The 6,000-nt window shown below is 46.5% G+C and overlaps 1 protein-coding gene across 1 annotated transcript in view; it reads left to right on the top strand.

The window, feature by feature from the left end:
- The window catches only part of cdh2 (cadherin 2, type 1, N-cadherin (neuronal)), a 238,540-nt gene that overhangs the window by 134,831 nt on the left and 97,709 nt on the right, over nt 1–6,000 (top strand). The gene's annotated exons all lie outside the window — the stretch shown is intronic.

Raw genomic sequence — 6,000 nt, 5'->3', positions numbered from 1 at the left:
ACTTCATTTGGTACGTTCAATATTAATTTTAAACAGTCTTAATTTTAAACAGTCCTCAGGTTGTGACATGTTGTCTCTCTCTCTCTGTCTCTCTCTCTCTCACCTACATAATAAGGACAAGAACTGCGAAGTTCAGTCCTTCCTGAAAAAGATGTCTAAACTAGGATTTATTCTTTTTATTAACAGTTGACCATAAATTTTGGGTGCAGTGAAGAATTCACACCCTCATCAAGCTGCATAACAGATTTTTCTCCCTCATGAATAATTAAAATTTATTTTTGATTTTAAAGAAAACCTCAGGATAAAATATGCATTGTAGTCTGGATTATATTTTGAATTCCATACTGTGGGCTTTATTTCTAGAATTCCCTCACTGTACTGCCAGCGAACTTTACATATTGCATGACCTAAATTGTGTGCCATATTCCTTTTTCCTGTGAAATCAAGATAAATAATCTTTACCACGAGGCCCTCCACGATTTTGACATTTCTTCCCAACTCCCTCTAGATGTTGAGACAGTCAGTTTAATTTCAACAATTGTAGCTTTTACAACACTTATGTTCTAATTCTGCCCTCTTGCGCATCCCCCTGATTTTCATCGCTCCACCATTGGTGGCCGTGCCTTCAGCTGCCCGGGCCCTAAGCTCTGGAATTCCCTCCCTGAACCTTTCCGCCTCTCTACCTCGCTCTCCTACTTTAAGACGCTCCTTAAAACCTACCTCTTGACCAAGCTTTTGGTTGTTGTGTCTGTACCTTTCTACCTAGACACAATTAGGGCTCAGAACCCAGCGATTCAAACACTTCATTCAAAAAGAAGGTTCCGGAGAGAACAGAACAAAGAGAACAAAAACCCAACCAAGAGAACAAACCCAACCATCCATCTGCTGTGACAGCGTCACCGCAGGTGGGAGGAGAACGCATAATACATAACATATTCCTCCCCTCTTATATGAAATGTCCACATTGTTCCTCAACAGGTAAGTTACTTTCAATGCACTCAACTAACCAAGGGTAGAGGTAGACTGCCTCAAACCCTGACTTTACCCTGGGGTATATTCTGCCCCAGTCTTGTGGGTAAGTCACTAAGCCTACAGATGCAAGCGTCTTGGAGGCCGCCGCTCTCTGACAGGATACCGGCAGTCATCGCTGGCTTCCACAGCAGTAGGCATTGACACAGGCCTAGAAAGAGAAGGTGCCTGTGTCAGTTGAAAGTCAGGAGGTTGCACAGGTGGAACAGTCTCTTTGACTTCCTGTGTTGGAGAAGAGCACTGTGGCAAAGGATGCTGGTTTGCGGTATCATCCGGAAACAGTTCAGGCCAACCAGCCGTTGGAGCCTCTGTGGCTGTCACTGCTCCTAGCAACAGTTGATCAGTGTGTCTTCTCCAGACGACGTCCTCAGCAGTCTCGAAGATTGAAGTCAATGGACGGTGGTTCGTTAGGAGTGTGAACCTTCTCCCAAACAGGTACTGATGAAATTTTCGAATTCCAAAAACAATTCCCAAGGCCTCGCGCTCAATCTGTGCATAGTTACTCTCGGCCTTGTTCAAGGTGCATGATGCGAAGGCGATAGGTTTCTCTTCACCAGAAGGCATGGTGTGGGATATGACTGCTCCCACACCATATGGTGATGCATCACATGCTAGCTGCACGGGTAGCTTTGGGTCGAAGTGCGTCAGGACCTCCGACTTCAGCAATGCTTTTTTTGCTTGGACGAAAGCTTCGTTGCACAGTTCAGTCCATTTCCATGTTTTGCCTTGACATAGCAACTGATGTAGCGGCTTCAGCAATGTTGCTAAGTCTGGAATAAACTTTCCATAGTAGTTAAGTAGCCCCAGGAATGAACGTAACTGGCTCACATTCTGGGGTGCTGGGGCCTCCACGATCGCCTTGACCTTTGACGGCGCCTTATGCAGGCCAGTAGCGTCAATCGCATGCCCCAGGTACTCAACTGAAGACTGAAAGAATTCACATTTGTCCTTACGAACTCTGAGTCCGTACTCTTTCAGTCGCTGTAGTGTCGCATCCAAGTTCAGAAGATGATCCTCATTTGTCCCAGTGACAAGGATGTCATCCAGGTAGCACTGGACTCCTGGCAGTCCACTCAAAATCTGATCCATTGCCCTTTGGAATAGAGCAGGGGCTGACGTAATTCCAAACGGAAGGCGGCAGTATCTGTATAGCCCCTTGTGTGTCACAATTGTCAGCAACTCCTTTGATTTGTCATCGACATGCATTTGTAGATAAGCCTGGCATAAGTCTATTTTGCTGAACTTTTGCCCTCCAGCCAGGCCCGTAAAAAGATCACCAATGAGGGGAAGAGGGTACTGTTCCGCAGACAGCACCGGGTTAATAGTCACTTTGAAATCCCCGCAGATTCGAACCGATCCATCCTTTTTCAGGACAGGAACAATGGGTGTGGCCCAGTTGCTCACGCTTACAGGCTCCAGGACTCCATTCTCGACTAAGGCCTCCAAGTTAGCCTCAACTTTTGGCCTAATTGCATAGGGTACAGGTCGGGCCTTGTGAAACTTCGGCTTGCTGTCAGGTTTAATGTTCAGTCTCGCACTGATCTTTTTCATGTTCCCAAGTTCACCATTGAAGAGTTCTGCATGTTTGTTTAAAACTGCAGTCAGACCTGACTCCCCTTTGACATCATGCGGACTGCAGGCCAGTCCAGCGTGATTTTCTCTAGCCACGCACGTCCCAGTAGAGATGGGTAATTTCCCTTTACCACATATAGTGGCAATTTCGCAGTCTGTCCGTTCAATTTAACGGTCGCCTCAATGGCGCCTCTCATGGCCACAGGTTCGCCGGTATACGTCTTTAGCACAATGTTTGTTGGCTGAAGGGTAAGATGCTTTAGCATTTTGTTGCAGACAGTGTCTGAAACAAGGGACACAGCCGCGCCTGTGTCCACCTCCATCCGCACTGATTGTCCCTCCACCAGTGGTGACACCCAGTAGCCATTTGGACCACCTGCAACCATCAGTATGTGCACCTCTTCCTCCTCAGAGATGTTGCTCCCCTCTGTTTTGCTTGTTCCATCATACTGCACTGAATGAACACTCTTTTTCTTCTCTTGTCCAAATACAGGCATTTTGCTTTCATGCTTCCCAGCTCTGTCTGTTCTGTTTTTTTACCTCTACAGGCACGTTCAATGTGACCCTTTTTGCCACAATTTCGGCATTCCAGCTCCGTACACCAGCAGTCATTAGCGTGATGGCCCGTTTCCCCACAACGGTAACATGTGCCGTTCCGCGCACCTTTAGGCTCAGACGACACCTTGTGAACTCTCCCTGTTGAACAAAACTGGTGAGCCTCCTTTTCCGCCATCTCCATGGAGACACTAACTTCAATGGCCTTTTCAAGCGTACAGTTGTCCTCGGTAAGAAGGCGCTTCTGTGTGGCTGCACTTTGCAGACCACACACAAGTCTGTCTCTTATAGTATCATTTAGCACGTCATTAAACTCACAGTGCTCTGATAATCTTTTTAGTGCAGCTACAAACATGGTCACTGTTTCTCCTCCTTCCTGGTTACGCCTGTGGAACCTAAACCTCTCAGCTATGACTAGGGGTTTGGGTGAAAAATGCCCTTTTAGTATCTCCACAATTTCGCTATATTGTTTAGTCCCTGGTTTATCTGGATGCACTAAAGTACGCAAAAGATTGAAAGTCTTTGGTCCCATCACACTTAACAATGTAGGTACCTGTACTACTTTGTTCCCTCCAATGTCATTTGCTTGTGTGAAGTATTCAAATCGTTCTGTGTATGAGCTCCATTGCTCCACATTTTCATCAAAATCACCGATGTTTCCGAATATAGTAGCCATCTCAGGTTTCAAATTTTAATTTCTGTTTACTCACTGCACCCGTCTCTGTTCCGAGTGTTTTGTAGTCGAAAACAAGAAAGTTCCCACAACACAGATTCATCTGATCCTCGTCGCCACTTTGTTGTGTCTATACCTTTCTACCTAGACACAATTAGGGCTCAGAACCCAGAGATTCAAACATGAGGCTACTTTATTCAAAAAGAAGGTTCCGGAGAGAACAGAACAAAGAGAACAAACCCAACTATCATCTGTGACAGCGCCACCGCAGGTGGGAGGAGAACACAATACATAACATTGGTCACCTGTCCTAATATCTCCTTATGTGGCTCGGTGTCAAATTTTGTCTGATAATCGCTCCTGTGAAGCACCTTGGGATGCTTAAAAGCGCTATATAAATACAGGTTTTGTTGTGACTGGAGAACTCCACAGCCAAGCTTAAGCAATACATTGTAATTGAACTTTGAGCTTTTCATCTGATCATTACCACAATAACTTGGTGGAAAATGGACCATGCCCTGGCCAATATTTATCCCTCAACCAACATAACAAAAACAGATGATCTGGTCATTATCGCATTGCTGTTTGTGGGAGCTTGCTGTGCACAAATTGGCTGCCGTGTTTCCCACATTACAGCAGTGACTGCACTTCAAAAAGTATTTCATTGGCTGTAAAGCGCTTTGAGACGTCTGGTGGTCGTGAAAGGCGCGGTAGAAATGCGAGTCTGTCTTTCATGAACGAGAAGGATCTCTGGTTCAGTCCACTGTGCCGAGCAAGTGGACTCATCTTGGCTGGGAATGTGTGGGCGTGCTTCAATTGGTCACGAATTGCCTGTGTTGGGGGTGGAGAAACATCAGGCCAAGGCTCCTGCACTTGACACCTATTTGCGACTCTTGAAAGGCGAGTAGGTGGATTGCTGTTTGATGACTGGTTCTGGTTTGACTTTGATGTCGTCATGGTTGAAGGTTTTCGAGTAGGCGATTGATTGCTCCAGGCTTGCACATTTAGCTTGGCCATTTGGGCGAGGCATTGTTGCGTGGCCGTGAATCAGTGGGACGACGGGGGAAAAGAGGGAAGCGGTCAAGTTGTAAAAGAAAGTAAAAAGCTCCCGATGAAACTTGCGACCGACACTGACCTAAAATAACGGCTAGTTGTCTCCCAATGTCTCTTAATCTCTCCTGCTTTCTATCCTACCACTGACCATCCCTTTTGTTCTTTCATCCCCTCCCCCTTTTCCCAGCCCCTAAACTTGCTTTCCATTTCCTGCTTTTTTCTCAGTTCTGACGAAGGGTTTCGACCTGATACGTTGACTCTGTTTCTCTCTCCGCGGATGTTGCCGGGCCTGCGGAGTTTTTCCAGCATTTTCTGTTGTTATTTCAGATCGCCAGCATCCGCAGTATTTTGCTATCGTAAAATAACGGCTAGTTGTGGGATGACCAATGTTCCCGTTAAGCCGCTCGGCCACGCAGCTGTCGTGGAGCTCCTGCGCGGGGTGCTTACCGGCTTTACAATAGGAATAACCGCGCTTGCGTGGGAATTTGAATGGGCCGCGCACCCAAAAGGAAAATCAAAGGCGACGTCTGATGTTGATGGGATCATATCCCAACAACAACTTGTATTTATACAGCGCCTTTAACGTAGTAAAACACCCCAAGGCGCTTCACAGGAGAGTTAGGCAAGCAAAATTTGACACCAAGCCACATAAGGAGGTATCCGGACAGGTGACCGAAAGCTTGGTGAAAGAGGGAGAGACTTTAAGGAGCATCTTAAAGGAGGAGAGCGAGATAGCAAGAGAGGTAGCGAGGTGGAGAGGTTTAGGGAGGGAATTCCAGAGCTTGGTAACTAGACAGCTGAAGGCACGGCCACCAATGGTGGAGCGATGGAAATCTGATGCGCAAGAGGCCAGAATTGCTGGAGCAAGGAGCCAAAACCTTCAGCAACCCTGACGCGGATTATTTCACTTGACCATCTCTTCGTGTGCGGTAGCATGAGGGTCAACACTTGCACGTTCCACCCATTGTGTTGGCACTCGATGTCTCTGAGGATCCCTGGTTTGTTTTTGATGTAGGAAAGCTTGTTGCATTATTCATCCCTAAATTGAAGGTTAAGTTAGCAAGGAGAACATCATCATTTTAATCGGTGTTTGGGAAGTGGAAGAGCATCATACAATT

The sequence above is a fragment of the Somniosus microcephalus genome, chromosome 7 (assembly GCF_052327205.1).
Source record: "Somniosus microcephalus isolate GS21.2 chromosome 7, FLI_Smic_1.0, whole genome shotgun sequence".
Taxonomy (NCBI): domain Eukaryota; kingdom Metazoa; phylum Chordata; class Chondrichthyes; order Squaliformes; family Somniosidae; genus Somniosus; species Somniosus microcephalus.
This window is presented reverse-complemented; position numbering and strand designations above follow the sequence as displayed.